Below are 21,515 nucleotides of genomic sequence, written 5' to 3'. Positions count from 1 at the left end.
TAGGAAGGAGAAGAAGTTTTTTAAAAAGCCGAAACTACGTTCCTGGGAAATGTAAAGGGCATGGGAAAACATGTATCATTTGTATGTTCATATAATATATCAGTACAATGCAAATAAAAATAAAATTGCAAAATTACATTGAGCTAAGCCTTAAGAGTACTTTGTGAAATGTGTTACTTTACTGAAAACACGTCTAATGATAAATATTTTAAAATATTTTATTTATTTATTTTTAGAGAGAGGAAAAGGGAGGGACACAGAGAAGAAGAGAAACATCAGTGTGTGGTTGCTTCTCATGTCCCCCTAACTGGGGACCTGGCCTACAAACCAGGAATGTGCCCTGACTAGGGATTGAACCAGCAACCCTTTGATTCACAGGCCAGTACTCAATCCACTGAGCCATGCCAGCCAGAGCTACATAAATATTTTAATACATTATTAGGCCATGATTTGGATTCATCTATATAATTATCTCTCTGGACTTGTTTATGTAAAAGGCAGATTTACAGCAAAATGAAGAAAATTTGAAATGACACAGGCCAAAATGTTGCATTTATGATTCATAAAATCCCTTCCATGTGTCAGGCATTGCTCGGGCCCTATCCTGGACTCTTTATGGATGCACTAGTTCCTCCAATATGGTTTGTAACGGTCCCATGAGTTATCTATTACCCCCATGATATCAACAGGGAAATGGAGGCTTCACAAGGTTACAGAGCTCAAAAGAAGCAGAAACAAAACTTCAACATAATCATGCCTCCATCACATTTCTGTCATTTATCAATTTTAGGATAATTGTGAAAGACTATTCATGTCGATGGCAAATAAACATCTCATAATGCTTCTTTGTCCCAAATAATTACCTCGCTGTCCTGACCAACAGTTCCGAATACTGATGCAGGGATCACTGCAACGCCACAATCAGCAGGGGCTGTAGCCTGGAAACGTCCCCCAAGCATCACTACTGAGCGTCCGCTAAGGGTCAGGCACCGTTTAAGCACCGGGGATTCAGTGCTAATCCAGAAAGGTGCGTTTCTCTGTCAACACCAGGAAATACATACGGCAAAACCGCTCAAAATGCCAAGAAGGAAGAGCCATCAGCGTGAGAAGGTGAGTGCAGAGGAGTGTGACTTCGGGGAAGGGGTTCAGGGAGCACCTCTCTGAGGGGAAAGCACCGGAGCAAAGTTTGGGGGACAAAGAACACAACCGATGCAAAGATTCCTAATGAAGGACCGAGCTTCAGGGAACAGAATCAAGCCCTACGAAGCCAGCGGATGGGCTGCGAAGATGGAGAGCCACACGTGCTGGGTTTGGAGGAATGGTAAGGACCCAAATCATGCAGGCATTTCGACTTGATTATAAGGCACTGGGAGGTTTTAATCAGAGGATTCGAGGAGTCACTAGATCCAATTTGGAAAGGAAAAGGTAAAACAACATCACAGGAAAGATTACACACACACACACATACACACACACAGACACACAGATGGGAAACTGAATCCATTCACTCGCCTACACTTCTACACCAAATATATTTCTCCAAGTCACATGCTTAAAAGCTGATGCTGAATAAGACGCCTATATCTTCAGGCAGGAAGGGATACAATTCTGTAATCCTGGCAGTTCTGATTTCCTCCTGTGCTTCTTCTCTAAATGTCAGGTTTCTCTTTGGTAACTGACACTGAACCGTAGAACCTGCAGAATCAGCCATCGATCGTTCCAAGTCCCTGGAAGGCTTCCCATCCGAATCGCATCAACGCCTCCTCTTACTAAGCTACACATGTCATTTCTCTCCCAGGATAATCAGGATTGAATGCGTGTGATCACTTTGCATCGTGAAAGCAGATGCATGAAGTTCTCTTCCATCCTAAGGGTTTGCTTTAAACTAGCCATCCCTCCAGGAGCATCTCTGTGTGTGGACCAGCCACTGCCATGGTGAATTTTTCACCGATCTTGGGAAGCACAAGGTTTTCATCAATCACCCCTCCTACAGTTCCAGTGTGACGCAAAATTGTACTAACAGTAGATGGCAGAATTTTTTTAAGTCCCTTATGGTCCAAATAAAGAGCTAACATGTCTACTCTGTACCATACACATAGGCATTAAGAAGAAAAGTTAATCCCTTGTCTATGAAATAAGGTCTGAGAACCACCGATTTAGGGTCTACACACTCAGGATAAGATACAGCCTAAGATGCATGTTTTTCTCCACTAACATGATGTGTAACTTGAGGTAAAATGGGCTTGACTGGGGTTAAAGTTACATTTACTCTGTTCGAGTGGCAGGAGAGATTGACAGAGGTTCCAGACGGCCAGTGCCCTCACTTCTGGGCAGCAGAGTAATGTTATAACATAATCCCAAGTATGGCATTTCCTTTATTGCCATTTTATAAAATTATCACCCAAGGGTATATTCATTAACTTTGGAACAAAAGGGGAAGGGAGAATGGGACAGAGAGAAAGACAGAGAGAGAGAGAGAGAGAGAGAGAGAGAGAGAGAGAGAGAGAGAGAGAGAGAGAGAGAGGGAGAGAGAAGAAACTTCAATGTGAGAGAGAAACATCTACAGTTGCCTCCCGATTGATCCCACAACCTTTCGGGGCATGACGACAGCCCAACCAACTGAGCCACCTGCCCAGGGGCCCAGCTATGATATCTCTTAAAAGAATCATCATGCCATGGTTTCATAAACCATTAGCAAGCAACATATTAGTAATAGCCTCAGGTTATTTGTGCAATATTAGATACTGTTATATAAAAATATCACATTTTATGTATAGAACCTATACAAGTGTAGAGACACAATGAATAATATATGGACTGCCACCAGAATATAGAACTGGCAAGTGAGCAGCTTTGTCATTAGCATTAATATGCAATAAAATGTCAGTCAACTTGTGTTTTCAAACTAGGCATTTTATCGTTCTCTTAATGAAATGAATGTTGGCTTTATAGTGTCAAGGTAGAGAATACCTGGAGTTGAACTTAAAAAACAATGAACACATTTTTAAAAATGTAAAGTTAGTTTCTCCTTAATGTTACTGAGCATTTGTTCACAGACCATCAAAAGCCTGGTTCACTGGGAAGAGAAGGATCGGGGGAGGGAGGACAAGCCTGGAGAAGCTATCTGACATCACCCAATTCTAGCTCTTCTCTACAGAGGCGAAGCAGCCATGACCAGAGGAAGGAACTTTAGCATACTGTTGAGTCTAAGGAGAGTTCCTCTGATTTTATCATAAAGATGAATAAAGATTTAAAAGCGAAAGGCATGAAAAGGACAATGACAATCACCGAGTAAACATAATGAGGAAGGAACCACTGTCATTCGAATGTTTTACAATTTCTCAAGGTTACTGACTGTTCATACTCTCATTTATATTAACTAACCCCTTTATTCTTGTTATGCTATAAAACTATTACACCAGACAAGGGGCTTTATATATCATAGCACAGGCACAGTACTGAGAGCTTAAGTCCTGAGCATCGGATACAGACTAGAGGACCTGAAGGAGGAAGACTGTGACCCACAGCTTCCCCTGAAATGCAGAAAAGAGAAAATAAGGTAGGTGATTAGACAGATAAACGTCAGACGGCGAAAACACTAGCATGTTCCAGAATCTGGGTGGTGGATATATGCATTCACTGTAAAATTCTCTCAACATTTTTTCTGAAAAATGTTCACAATACTTCTTTGGGAAAAAAGTTAAATGTGTGAAAAGAGCTGTTATTCTAGAAGAAAGTAACCAAGCCAATATCAATGATAGCACCATAATAAAACCACTGTGATTGCAGAGGTGGAATCTCATGTATTTTAACTCTTCAGCTGGGTTCAACATCTGTTTTTCTACAAAGGGGACAAAGATGTGTAGCTACATTTCAATCCAGATCCATAAAAAGATACATACTCACTACCCTCACTGAATACATTTTATCCCAAAGTATTCTTGTATTGGCAGACATATTTGGTTGACATTAGAATCACTTCCCCTCAGTCTCAGGAGAGTTGGGTGAAGAATCAGATAGAACCATATCTGTTTTGAAAATGGTATTGATAGCAGAAATAAAAACATGGTCCTTTTCATTTTTGTTTTTTTGCTTTAAAAGTATCAGCTGAAAAGTGAAAAGGAAAAAAAGAAAAAGCCTGGACTGCCATACTACTTAAGTGAGAGGTAAATATGATGCACTTTTATTTTATCTAATAAAATTGTGAGATATTCGAATTACTAAGAGAGGCTGTAGGCTACTTGAATATGTTATGTGTTCTTAGGAAAAATAGGCTTGACTCTTCGTGCGCTTCTCCCAGGCCGTCCAAGCTGACGTATTGAACCCTGGGGCTCTTCTGTGTTGTGTTCAAGCATTATTTTTGGAATCCTTTGTCCACAAAAGGGACGTGTTTATGTTTGGCACACAAATTGCCCACACTGAATGAACTGACTGGTGACGCTCTGGGAATCCCAGGCATAGAAGGCAGGACTATAGCTGTTAAAATATAAAGGGCTATAATCTAAGCCTAATCATGGCAAGTTAAGCATACTATTAAATATGCAAAGTCACTTTAATGATGTTTACCTTTTCCATGGAGACAAGCTTTCATTTCCTCTGTCTGCCTGGTCCTTCTGTGCAGACATAACTGCGGAAAACTAATTATGCCATAGGTCACAATTTTGCTACATCCATAACATAATGTAACTGATGTGGTTCTGCCAGTTACACTGCAAAAATTATGATGGCCTTGGTATTTCATATTCTATCATACCCTTCTCTGAAATAAAAAACCTATTCTGTAAAATACGATTATTTTGAAACAAGGCCCGCCATTGTGATGCTGACCCTAATGGAGTAACAGGGACCAGGCTGCCCCTACTGCTTGCAACAAGCAGACAGTGAGACAAACCACAGGAAACAATGGTTTTCAGATGAAGGTCCGGGGAGCACAGAGTATTCCCTGGAGGAGGAGAAGCAAACAGGCGAGCCCTGCCCTCGCACCAGCTCCCTGCCTCGAGAGGGCGCAGCGCAGAAACGGGGAACGCAAACAGCTCAGCGGTCGCGCAGAGCTGAGGGCAAATGTGCAGAGATAGATAGGGAGGTCGTGCTGGCTGGGATTGAAGGCTAAATACCGGAGCTGAATGCGCTGCACGGAGAAAGCTCCAAGGTCAGCAGACACATGCCTCTGAGTTTGGCTGAGAACTGATCTGCTCCTGCATGTGAATCACTATAAAGGCCAAGGAAAGAACCGTCAAAAAAAAAGAGTAGATAAAACTGAAAATATATCACGGAAGAATGGTGAGCATTTTTACAAGTTTCATGAAAACTATAACCCATAGACCCGATGCACTCAACAAATTCCAAGCAGAAGAAACATGAAGAAAACCACAGCAAGGCAGATCAAAATCAAACTGTTGAAAAGTGATCATAAAGTCTTAAAAGCAGCCAGAGATAAAAGCCATATCATCAGCAGCGGACAAAGGCTTGTCTCCCATCCATCAGATGCAACGCATGCAGAAAGAAGTCAAGTGATACTTTGAATGCGCTCAAAGGAAAATGTCTTCCTGGAATCCTACATGCAGCAAAAATATTTTTCAAAAATCAAGACAAAATGTTGACAGTCAGGCATGCAAAAGTGGGATTCATCAAGGGCACGCCAGACTACAAGAAGTGCTAACAGAAGATTTAGAGGTAGAAGGGAAAGGACACCGGAAGGAAATGTGGATGGATCTGCACAGAGGAATGAGACCTGTGGCAGCAAGTATGAAAAACACTTTTTAACTCTCTAAAAAACACTTTAAAAGGCAATGACCCTTTGAAGACAAAAATAATCACAATCTACTTTGGCATTTATAATAAACATAATAAGCTGTACGGTAACGATAGCACAGATGCCAGCAACGGGACTGTGGAAATAGAGTATTTTAAATGTATTATGCTATACATGATATGCTACAGTAATATTTGAATGTACACTTGAACAAGCTAAAGAGGAATATGGTAACCCTTAGAGCAAGCATTAGAAAAAAAAAAACAGACATAGTTACTATTTCAATAGTGGAGATAAAATAGATTCATAAAAATATATTAAATTAATATGAAGGGAGGCATGAACTTGGAAAACAATAACAAAACACACATGGGATAAATTTAAAACAGTATCAAGACGGTAGGTTTAAACCCAACTATAGCCATCAAAATATTAAATGTAAATGATTTAAATTAGAGGTAATCAGATTTGATTTAAAAAATAATAATAAAAGCAAGATTCCGCTATAGGCCTTCTACGAGGTACCTTACGCCTTTACAATGAAAACGCAGGCGGAAAAGAAATCATGAACAAGCCATCCCACACAAACATTAACTAAACGAAGACGGGGCAGCTGCACGAACATCAGGCAAAGTGTTCAGAGAGATTACAAAGGGTCACCTCATGAGAGCAATGCCCCGAAAGGATACAAGAAAGTACATGTATTAAAAACTAACAACTGAGAAAGAAGGAATGGAGAAGCCCAAAATTATTAGGTTACATATTTTAACATCCCTATCTCAAGAATTATCAGAACAAGCAGCTATAAAATCCAGTAAGAGTGTAGACTATTTGTTAACACTGTTAATTGCCCTGATTTACAATTATAAAACACTCCAACAAATAACAGCAGGAAACATTTTTTGAGGGTATATAGAAAATCCACTAAGATAAACCTATTCTGGGCCATTAAACAAGGTTTGATAAATTAGAACAACGCATTGAATTAAAAAAACAATTAAAGTTATAATCGTAATAGAAATATTCACCAATGGTCTAAGGTTTGCATTTGATTTTTAAGTAATTTCAAAGCCTGAATTGTTTGAAAAATTAAGTCCTAACAAAAGTAATACATTATCAGAAAAATAGATATATTATGAGTCACAGTTAAGATATGGTTATTTAACGCTTGTATTTCAAATATTCTCAAGATTGCAAGCATAATTAATTTTCTTTATAAATGAATTACTCTGTTATATCATATACAGGTGGGCAAGAGAAGGTTTACAGTTGTGAGTATACAAAACACAGTTTATTCATGTATTACTTATTAATTATTGTATTATTTTCCATACAAACAACTGTAAACCTACTTTTGCCTACCTGTGTATATTCATTATTGTTCTCTATTTGATTGGGCAAAGTTCTACAAATTAAGTATTATAATTCATTTTAGTGTGGAGGATAGGAGATTAAATTATGCAAATATCCATCCACATTTAATAAATTATTAAACTCACCTAAATCTGGTGCTTTGGAGCTTGGAAATTGGAACTTCCATTGATAGAATGATTAAAATTCTCATTAAGTATGAGTTCCCTTAGAAAAATTAAGTAAAATAAAGATTGCTTTATAATTGATAGACCCCAGAAACACCTCTGAGGTAGTCACCCAGCAACGAGCTCTCTCTCAGGCCTAAAGGTGAGTCCATCAGATTTCTAAGCACTTCGTGAGCTTAGGAGACATGTCGCCACCACTGTGTTTCTCAAAGAGCGAAATATCCATGAGAGAAAATCGATGAGCTATCAAGCAGGTCCCTGATTTTATTTTGCAAAAGTCCAAGTGTAACGCAAGTGAGCCACAAGCCACGTTAGTGACCGAGCCCTGGCACACCCTGCTTCTGTGGCTCAGCAATTCAATTCCAATTCCTGAAGCAGAGCTACTAAGCAAATGGCTCCAGCTTTCTGCCTCCCAGGAACTCAGTGGGATTGCTCTCCTTGACTTTCTAACAGCTCGGTGGGGTCCTGTCCGAATGGAGGCCAGAGTCATAAAAAGTAACATACATGACTCTGGGTCAGATCATTTAATTGTCCACCAAGACGCTACGGAGCTTTCTATTCTGTGCGAAAATGACCAGCAAGGTCAAGATGGAAGCTGCTTAGTCAGTTCACATCCAGGTGGGAGGGAGGACCCACCGCTAGCGCATCCCTGATGGATACGTAGTGGGAACTACATATACATCTTTCCTGGGAGAAGCTGCTAAAACATCTTGGGCCAGTAATAACACCTTCAACACCGAAAACCAAATGCAAAATTTTGTCTCCGTAAGACCATTAACAACTCATAGACAACACACTGCGGAATGTTGACGAGGTTTCTAAAAATAGCACAAGGGAAACAGCCCAAGGAAACCCTCTCACAGATTTAAGGCCATTTAATTTTGTTCTACAACCCCAAGTTTGGAATCTAACACGCCTTCATAGCTGGACTATGAGGAAACCATTCTGATTGTTTTCTTGGGGGAAAAATGTTTGTTTGAGTCACATTTTTTTCTTCAGGGGAGTTTTAATAGCATAATTTGGAAAACGTTCATAGAATAATTGTATAATTGTGATCACATTTAAATTGCATTTTACTTCCCATGTCAAGTGAGACAATTAAATAATATAAAGTACCATCTGGAGATTTATATTAAGTACAAAGCAAAATAATTGATGTGATGTGTTTGATCTTGCAAGTCAAGCAAGTTGTTTTGCCATTTTAGAAATATTCTATTCTGAATGTAGCCATCTCGGGAATCACTTCCATTCCATTCGTACGACTTTTCCCTTTATTTGGGAAGGGAGAAAAGCCGTGATATAGCAATCAATGAATAGGTCAGATCAACGGTCTTCCACCAGGGCTCACACCGGCGTAGTCGCCCCCAAAACCCCCTCCGTCAGTGGGAGGGGTGGCAAACGGCTGCACAGACACAGTGGCCCTGAGCTAAGACCCCTGGTAAGAGAGTTATACTTTGTTTTTCCCAGTTGTAAAAAAGCGACTAAGATATTTTGCTACACTCCTGGTGAGCAAATTTCCTGAGAAATGAGACAGGGAAAACTGGCTACTTCCAGAAAGGTCAAGGTGATAAAAGGAATGTATCTATTGACAGGGCCATGCTCTCGCAGGAAGCATGGGAAGGTGTTGATTTCCGGGGCGCCCTGTTTAGAGCTAGGCCTGGCTGACCTCTCACCTCTGTGGAGAAGAGGTATCAGCATCTAATCTGAGATGCTGGGTAATTTCACTGTCGGCTGCTTCTCTGGACAGAAAGCAACAACAATGACAATAAAAGCAATATTAACGAATAGGCCTCTGACTGAAGGGACACTTGAGAACAGCTTCCGGTGGACAGGGCATCGCTTTTGCCAGGGGAACCTACCAACACATGATTCCTTAGGGAGACCTGCGGCAGCAATAGGGCAGCAGACGCCCATGTGAAAAGGGACTCGGTGTTAAAGGAGAAACAAGGAAAATCCGCCATGTGTGCAAAACGCTGAGAAAACTCAAGCGTTGTGAAGGGAGGTGGTGTTTTCATAACTACAGAATAACTGATTTGCGCTTGGATACTCACGTTCCTAAGGCAGCTCAGTTTCTTGATATCTGACAGGGCCTGTCCACTGAGTTACTGCAATGGGACTTTTCCTGGGTGGGAGTCTCGGGCGGGAGCATCCACGCCTCAGGGGGAGAGGGCAAGCGAGAGAGAAACTAGGCCTCTCTTCGGTACATGCTCTCACCAGCGATAGAGTGTGTAATACCGTAGATAAAATTTAAATATATTTGCTCCTCTTCTTCATAACCCTTCAACATTTGCGCATCACTCAGTAAGCGGTATGACTAGAACGAAAGGGAAGTGTTTCCTATTCCGATATGAGGAAGTCGTTTTTCAACTTCAACAATGTGTTAATATTATTTTAAGTGAAATTAATTTTTCTGTTTGTGAACCTCAGCAAGTTTTACATTTTAGTAGCATGGTATTTAACAGCCCTTTGTTGCAACCGACGAATCAAAGGAGGGCAGCTACCTGGCCCAGACCCTGCCCCCTCCTGCTCATTAGCAGACTTTACAGATTGACTGTGGATCTCTTTCTGACGGAGCTGAGATGTGATGTTAGAATCATTCTCAAAATCTTCTGTTCGGGGGTTCCCAAAATACAGGAGCTCACATGGTTGTTATTGATTATTCATTTTTGCATTTCTATATGGAGCACAGTGCTCAGAAACTGGTGAGCAGGCAAGTGATATATATGAACTACTATATACATACTTTTTAAAGATTATTTACTTATATATTTTGAGAGAGAGGGGAAGGGAGAGAGAAAGAGAGAGAGAGAGACATCAATGTGTGGTTATCTCTCGCACGCCCCTCACCTGGGGACCTGGCCCTTAACCCAGGCATGTTCCCTGACTGGGAATCGAACCAGTGACCCTTTAGTTCACAGGCTGGTGTTCAACCCACTGAGCCACATCAGCCAGGGTGAACTATTATAGTTTATGTTAGCAATAAAAAGATAAGAAGTTTGCAAAAGAGGAGTCAGGAAAATAATTAACTACCTAGTTTCTGTATTTAGAATAGTCTATAATTACATATACAATATTTTAATGGATATATAGAAACACACACTTAAGAAATGTGCTACTAAACAGAATTATTTCAAAGACAGTAGCATAGTTAGTCTATAATTACAAATACAAAGTTTTACTGGATACATAGAATTAAATATCTAAGAAATGTGCTACTAAATAGAATTATTTCAAAGACAGTACATTTTGCTAGAAGATGCACTAAATGACATTGTTTTCATCTAGAGCCATGGAGTGATCTTACTTGAAGACACTGGAGATTTTTGGGACATCTGAAATAACAATTCAACTAAATGGAAAGGGGGAAGGATAATGTAGTTGGTAAAATTCCCAGCAATAACACTTAGAAACATCAAAACATTCGTCTTTGACATTAAGCAAATACTGGTCACTTGGCAGCAGGGAAAGGAAAGACTCCAGCAAAACTGTGAAATATTTTTTTATCACTTGCTGGTGTCCTGCTGTCCCCTCTGCAGCCCCACGAAATGTCTCGTATCCCGATGGGACCCCTCTCTGACAAGAATGTACCTCTCACTCAGGTTGGGACACCCACATTCCTATTTGCATAAAGACTTGCTCTCAACTATTTGAGAATTACTCTCATTACCTGTCAACCAATAGCCTGCTATGATGTTATCTCAGTAATGACTTCAAGTATATCTGAGGTTCTGTCAGATACTTTTGAAGCTGAGGAAGCCATAAAACATCTGAAACCATTCCCCAATGGTGAAATTTTTGTCATTCACGTCACAATTCACAAGAAATGTCTGAGATCAGAAAACTAGTCAGTCACTTTGAACTTGAGAGTCTATTTCTCATCACCTGGCCGTGCAGTCTGGAAAGTGAACACATACACTACTTTTAGAATCCACGTGTTTTGATATTATTCTAAAGTCAACAATTTAGGTGAGCTTTAAGTATCATAAACCTCGAAGGCCTTCAATAACTCTTTCCTAACAAATTTAGTAGTAATGTTTGCTAATTATTGTCATTATAAGGTTATCTGGCACTTACATGAAACATGTGCTGGGAAACCCTCCACCAGGTTAGGATGACCTAAGCTGTGTTTTTGTGAATTTCGGATTAGATAAAAATGGGGAAGCATTGTTAACTGATAACATTATGGAAATCTGTAAACATCCACACCTGCAATTCCTGGGCCGTCGCCAGGAGGAGGAGCTCCGGACAGGCATGTTCCCATTCGGCGCCGTGGAGACATGCATGTTCACACAGAGGAAAACAGCTTCCCACACTCACACACTGTAACCCCCACAAAGCTAGCCCGTCACCCAAATTTGACTGTTAGAAACTGTTAGGTAGCGGCAGCTCTTGGATTCTAAATTTCAAAGCACTCACTACCAAAGTCCAAATTCTTTTACTCTCCAGTGTGATCCAGAATATTGAGGAAAATGGGGATTTCATTCTTTTAGAAATTCTCTGAAAAAAAATCAGTACAATAATTTGACTGGGTAATTACATCTCTCTTTAATATGCTGTCTAGACTTTCAATTTTAGAATTTACAAAGCACTGTAAGTGGATAATGTCTTTGAAGATTAAAGCAACCACGGAAGCCAAGCTTAAGCCATCATCTATGTTTGTAAAATGAGAGCAAAGTGTCAGGAAATGCCTTGCAGAAGGTACTTCTGACTTCCCCTCCGATTTTGCCGCATTTCCTTCATGTTATATGTTCACCCGACTCACGTCCACAACAGTAACAACAAAGAAGCAGCACATTGACATATTTAACAGTATCGTCATCACTCCCACTAATGACCAGTTTTAATGGGGAGCCACTCTCAACAAATAAGATTATCTCAAAAGGGCTACTATTCACTTACTTCACAACCGCTTAAATTATATGAAACCCTGGGACTAGTTTCTAGAACCCTTCCTCCAAGTCTACTTTCACTTTAAGATGTAATAAAAAAAAAGATTTTGACTCTCTTTTAAAAAAAAAAAAATGGCCTAAATGGCAGACTTAACTCAAAATAGCCACCAGAATTATATAACCAACCAAATGTATTTCCTTTGCACACTAAGACAGGCATCCTCTTACAAAATCTAAAGTGCATACATCAGCAAGACAAAAAGAGAAGTCAAAGTAGGTCTTTCTCCGTCACTACCCAGTACAGTTGAAAGGTTCTAATTTTATTTATTCTTGAGCTTTCATAACAGTCATCATGTCTTATAAAATTCACTTTCTCCGACAACTTCTGATGTATTTCAATGACCGCTTTGCCCGATGAAATATGAATCAACTGCTACTGTTGACATAATGCAAGCATAATTTTGTTTCCCAAAATATTTCAAATTAATTAAAAACACTCTTGACATTGTATCTAACTAAAGTGAAAGAGTGATTTGTTAGAAACTGACAAAAAAACCCACATTCTCCCCCAATGATTAGTTAAGTATACCCAACATTTCCTTCAGCAATGAGATCCGTTTTACCTCATTATTTGTAACAATGAAATACTCTCGGATGTCACTGTAACTTTTTCCAGTCATGTTATGTCTCCTCACACCTGTCTTGTTTCAGACAGGTGCACACGGCATGCAAAACCAGCCAAGTGGCCAGCTCAGCTGAGATCATTCCCCCAGACAATTAAAGCAACATGTGCTTGTTATGAAATACTATGGCGGTGGGACTGGTATTAGAGTAGAAACCAGAATCACATCCTAAACTGTGTGTCCAACACTGATGAGCCAACGGTATTCTCGATTTTCACATCAGTCGCACGCGATGCGTCAACCATGGCAGTCACCATAATGCATGTTGTACCTGCATGCGTCATAAAGGGGAAGTCGGGGACATTTATCCGGAAACTTCAGATAAATGTAGAGTTGAATGCACTTTGTCCTAAATTTTGCTTCAACTCCTCACTTGGTATATCCTGCACAGAAATAATACGTAATAGCATTTGTAATACTTCCAATATTTGGAAGGGCAGTAAGCACACTCAAGAGCCAAGGGTTGAACTCTGTTGAGATTTTTTGTATTTTAAAAAAGTGGAAACTCATCTACTGATGGGCACATGGGCACAGCCCATCAGTAGATGACTGGATAAAAAAGTTGTGGTTATATTTGCACAATGGAGTACCACACACAGCCATAAAAAAGAAGGAACTCTTACCCTTTGCGACAACATGGATGGACCTGGAGAACACTATGCTCAGTGAAACAAGCCAGTCAGAGACAGACATATACCATATGATCTCACTCATATGTAGAATCTAATGAACAAAATAAACTTACAAAAAAAAATAAAACCAGAGGCATGTATACATGGAACAGACTGACAGCGTCTGAAGGGAGGGGCGTTGGGGAGTGGAAGAGATTAGCCAGGGAACACATGTGCATACATGCATAGTCCATGGACACAGATAACATTGTGGGGAAGGGGGCCCGGGGGGAGGGGGACAACAGAGAGAGAAATTGGGGACATCTGTAATAGTGTCAAGAATAAAAATTTTAAATAAAATAAACGAAATAACTTAAATAGTAGAAACTTTTATGATAACAATTTACATTTCTATAATATTGCCCTTTCAAAGTATGAATAACAATAACATCTTATTAGGCTTCAGAAGAATTCTGTGAGATTGAGCAAAAATTATCATTCTCATCTATAAATGAGGACTTTGATTTTGTGCATGGTTTCTAGCTTCTCCTGGAATGTTTTGCAGGCCCATCCACTTGCAAGGACACACATATATTTTCAAACTTGGTTTTCAACGTGGCCATGCTGAGGATGCCTTCTTCAGAGCCTCTCTTCTACCCTTGACCACACTCTCATCATGCGCTCTCTTTATCTTGCTTTGTTTCCTATAACATAAGTACTTCTGATACTAATTTCAAGACATTCCACTGTTCTGCTTATTGGTTTTTATTTTCACATGTTAGCTTTTCTTTCTGAATTGAAATTTTCTTAATGGCATAATTTAACTCACTTAGCAAGTATTCTTAGGGCCCATGATTTTCCAGACGTCCTATGCTAGGAGCTGAAGATGCAAGAAATAGATGTGACCTCTGCCCTTCTGGAGCTAACAGATACTTGGAAAGGCGTAGTGTAAGGGACATTACGTAAGTGATGAATGTTACTAAGCAAAAAGCACGTGGGGCCGTGCCAGCATTACATATGGAGCTGACATGGCCAGAGAGGTACTTAAGTTAAAGTCAGAGTCAAAGAAACAAAATGTGATGAATAAATTGGGGTGGGCCCAAGGAACATCATCCTAGGGGAAAAAAATAAGAAATGCTTGTAAAGGCCTTAAAACAGCCTATATGACAAGCATAAAGAGGTTTAGCATAGTTAAAGAAAATAACCAAGAAGTAGTTTCCCAGGAGGAAGTGGAACTCAGACTTCCAAGGGCCTTGAACTTTGGGATTGGTCCTAAGGATAACGAAAAGACACAGAAATATTTGTGGCAGGTGGATGACATGGCAGTAAGATTTACTCTTCAAAAATATCACTTCCGAGGCCCTCAGAAGACAAGCAAGGGTGAGTTTTAAAATCTAGTAATGAATCGACTGTAACAATGTAAATGAGAAATGACATAGTTGCCTTGGACTAGGGTGGTGACAGAGAGAACTAAAGAGAACTAGAATTGATGTCACATTCAAGGAGCAGAACCAGTAAGACTTGGGGGGGACAGTGAAGGGGAGAGGGGGTCGAGTATATGGTGACAGGAGATTTCGCTTTGGGGGGTGGACACACAATGCCATAGACAGATAATGAATCATAGCACTATACACTTGAACCCTATATGATCTTATTAACCAATCACCCCAATAAAATTAATTTAAAAAAAAGAGAAGTTAAAGATGTCTCTTAAATTTCTGACTGTAGCAACAGGACACAGAGAGAAGGAGGAAATTTGAGGGGGGCAGTGGACGCCTGAGGAGCCTAAGGGATAACTTTCTAGGGCTGTCACACCACCGCAAATACTTTGAGACATGAGGTTACATAATTTTGAAACTTAGAATACAAGTCTGGTTGTTTTCAACATGTAGCCACAACGTACATAAAAACATGCAAAAGAGGAACATACACTGGACCTATGACAAGGCATTAAGAAGGCCTAATATTTTCATGTAAAAATGATGGCCTAAACATTTCAAATTTGGTCTTATTATTTTGGCATTAAACTGAGATTTCCATGTGAAGAGCACCCGAGTTATACGGATCTGCTTCAGGGCCCTGATGAAGAACATTCATCAAGTTATCTCTTACTTCTAACACATACGTGCATGCACCCACACGCAGTTCATTAATCATGTCTTAATCAACGTCTCATGTCCAAACGGAACTCATCGCAGCATACCTTAGAACTTCAGGGTTGAAAAGCACACAGTATAATATCGCGAACAATTCTCTCAGAATAAAAATGAGTGTTTGGAGAAGGAACTTAAACTTCTTTGTTGAACCTGAGGGGAAAGTGTAGGTAAAAAGACATAATGTTTACATATATGAATATCCATCGTCATCTATCTGATCTAGACATCAGGAGCCAAGCAGTTAGGTGATTACGAGAGAGTATAAATGAATAATTTGAAAGATGACAGTTTTGGCCGTTTATACCCTAAAGTAACATAACCAATAGAGGACACCTAGTGGTCTTTAACAGAATCAATATTATCCAGCCAAAAATATTAACACGCACACGCGCACACGCGTGTGTCACAATGCATACGTCAATTTAAGTATTTCAGTTAATTTCCATGTATCTCATTTAACTTAAACTTCACAACTGTTCTACTAAGTTTTAGTCATGAATAACTCACTTCAAGTGCTTCTCTCTGGCTTAAATAGAAAATACAAGGCACAGTTTTAATTAACACATAAATACTAATTTCTAGTATAGGATCCAATTCACACCACCATGTGTTTGGTGGACAGAAATACAAATCTCAAATATAACTGTACCAATAATAATGTAATTATTTTAATATTAGATGAGTATGGTATTAATTATATCAAATACAATTGATATTTAAATTATAAAGTGTGATAAAATAGACTTTGCATATGGCCTGTTCGTATTTTGTTGTTTGATACAAACACTGGAAGGCCAAGAATACTTGGCAAAGACAAGCCTCCCCTTAGATGCCTACGATAGTATCCTGCTCAACACTAGCTCCCCAGAAAAAACACAGGTGAGTGATAACTCTTTCCTGACTGGCATCATTAGCTCCATCCTCAGGCTCTCCAATCCTCTTCAGTCTGCCGCATCCTCACATGAAAATCCTCTGCCTAAAATGCCTCAGTGAGACCCTACTGAGCAAGTCAGTCCACCATCAGCACCAATTCCTGTCCACACCTCCAAATGGACGCCCTCACTCCCTCGGTTCCTAGGCAGTCTGTCCTGTGCTGGGCAGCTTGTCCTTCCTTTCTTATTGGAAAGCACTCATCTGCTCCTGTTTTGGCCAGCAAGGTCGTCCAGCTTCAAAACTCTTTCAAGTATCTCTGGAGCTCTCCCCTCGTACAAAACAATTTAAAAACCACACTAAACAATCCTGTTGTTCACTCCCTCCTTTATGCCACCAATTACCATGTTCTCTATGATTATTTGCTCGCAAGTCTGTCTTTTCTGCAAGGCTGGTGTCTGCTTTGTATTCTCATGTGCAGTATCTGCAAATAGAAGCTACTTAGGAAGTGCTTAGGAGTGAAGAGCGAAGTAATTCACTTGCAATTACTTAATGGATGTAGAACATGGAGGACTGCCATGGAGTTTGTGGACAGGCATGTTCTGAGAACCTATTGTGTTCAGAACTCCGTACTCATTAGTGCGTGAGGGGCTGCCATGGCCAAAGTTGACCCTGACTCTTCCCTGCAGACATTTAGGTCCCTCACCAGAAAAAAGAACGCACATACTCAAGCACCAGGAGCCAAGCCATCGGCAGGAACAAGAGCAAGCAGAGCCAGTAGAACTGCTCAAAGTAAAGGTACTGAGGAGGTAGGATGTTTTCGGAAATACGTTTAAGCCTACTCTTGAAAGGAGTAGCAGAGAAAGAAAGGCTTTCCGAATCTGAGGTGTGGCACGTGCAAAATTAGAGGCAGAAAGGACCATTTTCTGAGAGAAGCATAGTGAAACGAAGAAAACCAACTGAAAAGAGATGCTGGGTGCAAATAGGAAGGGACATTGATGGGACGGGGCCTGGTCTGCCAGAGAGCCATGGAGGCGCAGCAAGCCAACACGGATGTGATGCGACAGAAAATGGGGAGCCTCCACGCCCTAACAGCCGGCAGGCAGGCTCAGAAGTGCTGCCGCTTGCTGATGACGAGCCTTTTTATTCTACGTGTTTTCTAAACAACCGAGTACTTCCAGTGTGCGCTGCATAATGAGAGATGGGAAATTTATAGCAAGAGCTCGTTTCTAATCTAAACCAAATAGACGTTAAAATTAACCAAAGACAGAAACTAAAATTGGAATTAGCTCCCTGTGGAATAAGTTGCCTTTTTAATGTTCTGTTGTTAAGCATAATTTGTTAATAAATGTGTCTCTAAGCCACCGTAAAAATCTAATATTGATTGCTAGAAGAGCATCGCAACATTCCAGAGACATTATTCATCTGAAAATGCTAGAGACGTAGACAGATATCAGAACCACAAGTCCTCTTTCTCGCCAGAAGATGGATTTAGGTCATTGTGATAGGTCTAAAACCTAAGAACAGTTGAGGGGATAAAAAAAGGAAGAAAAAGAAAAAACTTTTACATGTCTGGGTTCTGAAGCCATAGTTATTATACAAGCATCATGCGTTTGCCACTTTTTTACATTGGCCGTGACAGTGAACCCTGCAGAGAGATAACTGCTACAGAGTAGTATTTCCTTCTCAATTATTAGTTCCTCAATATCAGATAATTTCAGCGATCATCCCCCTTTGATAAAAAAAAAAAAAAATAGGATCGGCAACATTCAAGGTTCCTAGGATGCCTCACGTTGACTAACTGAATAATCTCCCCTTTACTAAACTCTTAATCTCCCTTTATCTCGTCAGGGGCTTGTGATGGCCAAAAAGTGTTAGTAATATTCCGTTTAATTTCTGAGGATTTGCTCACCATGTGTCTCCTTTAGGAGGATCAAAACAGCATTCTGGCTGCAGTCACCAAGTTCACTTGAACTACAACAATGAAAACAATGCTGAAGGAAAGGCAGGATTTTTTTAAAAACCAAACAACAGTGGGAAAGATTCACTCCGTTTCTCGGAGCGGAGGGGAAAAGGCATTTCCTGGCCTGATGCGGCTGAAAAATCGCGCCAGCTTTCCGCCTCCCCTGGCGCTCACGCTATGTAACATTTAGGCATGAAACCACACGGGAAAGGCCGAGCGGACAGCCCTCTGTTTTTGTACCTTAAAACCACTGATCTTGTCATTGTCTCATGTCCACAACGTCCCCCTCTGACTCCCTAACCCCGCGTCTTTCAGGAAGACCTCGGCCAGACCCGTGATCCCCGTGCGTATTAGCCACAATCTTCAGCTGCGGGGATGGCAGTCACATGGGGCTCCGTTTTAGAATGTCTCTCTTCCATTCACAATACTTCTCTCATTTATCCGGCAACCCCCCTTCCCGTTGCTTTTCGGTTGAACGGGCTCAGACGGGAACAAAACCAATGCGCCCCTGACGGTGCCAGCAGTTCCCTGGAGCGGCAGCTGCCTTCCTGGGAGACCATGCGCTCAGAACGGCAGCAGCGCCCAGGCAGCGCGCACCGCTTGCCCACATTTGCTGAATTGAGCACTCGCTGGCGCGGTTCGGAAACACGCAGAACTCGAAGGCATGCGGGTGGGCGCCCATCCTCCAGGGCTGTCGTATTCTAAAGGCTCGCAGAACCACTGCTGCCGGCCTGCTGGCTGTGTTTCTACTCGTAAACACATCCTCGAGGCATTTATAGAAATCAGGTTGAGCTTTGACAGTTTACAACCATTGAAGCTCCTCTGTGCTTTTCATTTGAATCATGTAGGTGATGGAACGATGAATTGGTATCAAATTCTGGATTAATTATTCCTGTCCCTTCCCTGTTGAACAGTACTACTAACAGACATTAAATATCTATGATATATGTGATATTATATGAGGATATCATATAATCGAGAAAACATTCTTCACTTAAATGAACTTATGATTCATTTATTATCAAGGTCATTTATTTATAAGAAAGATCTAGCCAACTCACAGCTCTGGCCAGAGTGTGTTTGATTACCAACTGCCTGTAAGTGCATATTAAATTGCATTTTACAGTAATGATAGCAGTGAGCTGATGCTCCTGAATTATATCACGGCGTCTTTAAAACGCCATCATGTTACACAGATCTGGGTGCCTGTGACCGCTGCCGGGACCAGAGGACATCCGTTTTAAGGAGAGTCCTCCTCCTTGTGCACATGGCCTGCCATTTTATCTGATAGGATGCCATCTGTTCTTCCTGATGCCTTTCTCTGGGGTAACTGGGTTAAAACGACAAGACATTGAAAAAGAGTCACATTGCCCACTGCACGTTTAATTGCCTGGCTGTCTCAGTGACTTTTCATTTCACAGGCTAGTCCTTAAAATATTTTGTGTGCGTGACCATGGTTTAAGTGGTAAATACTCATCTATAATTGTCATTCAATATATAAAATGATTGAATATTAAGGAATTTTTCACTAAAAGAATATATGTGATAGTGAGAAGCTATATAGTTTCGTGGTTAAGAGCACTGCCTCTGGAGTTAAATCACTAAGGTCAGAATCCCAGCTCCACCTACTGTAGCCTCAGTGAAGCTGAGCAAGTTAGCAGAGTTACTAGGAAGACTTAATGAACTAATCCAACTGAAGAATCAAATATATTACTTGGCATATAATAATAACTCAATAAACCTTAGTTATTATTTTCAAGAATAACCTTGGTTTGATATCAATCTCAAATTGATATAATCAAGTTTGAGAACCAAACATTTATTACATTTTAGATAGAATGTACTGTATGGACACACTGCAAGATGAATCCCATCTCTCAAATGTGCTTCACTTGATTTTAAATATCACCCATATCCAGATTTTAACAGTGATCCATTTTTAAGCCTTTTTAGCAATGTCGCAGGGGGTGCATATTACTGTGTATCATTTCCTGAAATGCTATGGACCAAAATGTCATTGACAAGCACACAAAACGCTGCGACGGCCGTGCAGAAAGCAGAGCTGATGCTCACAGAAGTTCCGTTTGATGACTTGTTGAAGCCTAAATTCCAAACCAGACTTCATCCTAAAAGCGCTAACAATGATGTCTGCAGTGAGTGAGTGCGGAGACAGGGAAGCCACAGCAAGGGTGCTCTCCACACCTTTCAACCCTCCCTTCCATGCAGACAACGAAGTCTAGGGTCCAAGTCGTTTAAAAAAGGAAAGGACGCAGAAGGAAAAGGAAGTCAGAAAGCTTAACGTGCAGGCTCTGGAAACAGGAATGTGAACGCCTTGATCCGGCGACGGCGCATCTGACTCAGGTCTTGGGGGACTCCCCCTGGCTGACCCTCCAGGTCCTACCAAGTGTCCAAGAGCAGCAGTCACTCCCGTCAGCAAAACATTGGCCGCGCGCACCACATTTACCCACTATATCATTCTTTTCTATGCAATAATTTGCCTCCTGGGTCCACCGTTTTTCAGTATTATGAAATGAGTTAATAGGAAAACACAATCATAAATAATTATAAGCAAAGCGTAACGAAGAGCAAACTTGTTATGCTAAAATCATTCTTTACATACACAATTTGGAAGGACTCCACGTGTTTCTTAAACACAAATTCTCTGAAACTTCATTATGAGAGGAACCATCCACCAGATTATTTCATAGAGTGAATGATACAAACTAGATTAGCAAATAGACCCTCACGTCTTTCTCAAATATGGTACTGGGTACATTCATGTCAGACAGAGAACAGCCACCCACGGTGGAGGAGGGGCTACATTGGTGAGGATAAAACAATTTTTGATTAAAGTGGAGTTATTAAGAAAAAGCTAAATTAATGTAGAATAACAGTTTTAAAATCACTATTTTTCAGTCAATTCAAACCTAGTATTTAGCCATATCTTTCTTGAAGCAACACATGTATCAACTTATATATCAAAAAAAATAAAATAAACAAAAATTGTCTCCTTGAATTTCATAAAACTCACACATAGGATATTGGTTCATTTT

General features: G+C 40.5%; 1 protein-coding gene across 1 annotated transcript in view; it reads right to left on the bottom strand.

The window, feature by feature from the left end:
* HCN1 (hyperpolarization activated cyclic nucleotide gated potassium channel 1) overlaps positions 1–21,515 on the bottom strand; it is a 296,203-nt gene that overhangs the window by 232,077 nt on the left and 42,611 nt on the right. The gene's annotated exons all lie outside the window — the stretch shown is intronic.

The sequence above is a fragment of the Furipterus horrens genome, unplaced genomic scaffold (assembly GCF_987537825.1).
Source record: "Furipterus horrens unplaced genomic scaffold, mFurHor1.1.pri manual_scaffold_5, whole genome shotgun sequence".
Taxonomy (NCBI): Eukaryota; Metazoa; Chordata; class Mammalia; order Chiroptera; family Furipteridae; genus Furipterus; species Furipterus horrens.
The sequence above is the reverse complement of the archived record's forward strand: the minus strand, read 5'-3'. Positions and strand labels throughout refer to the sequence as shown.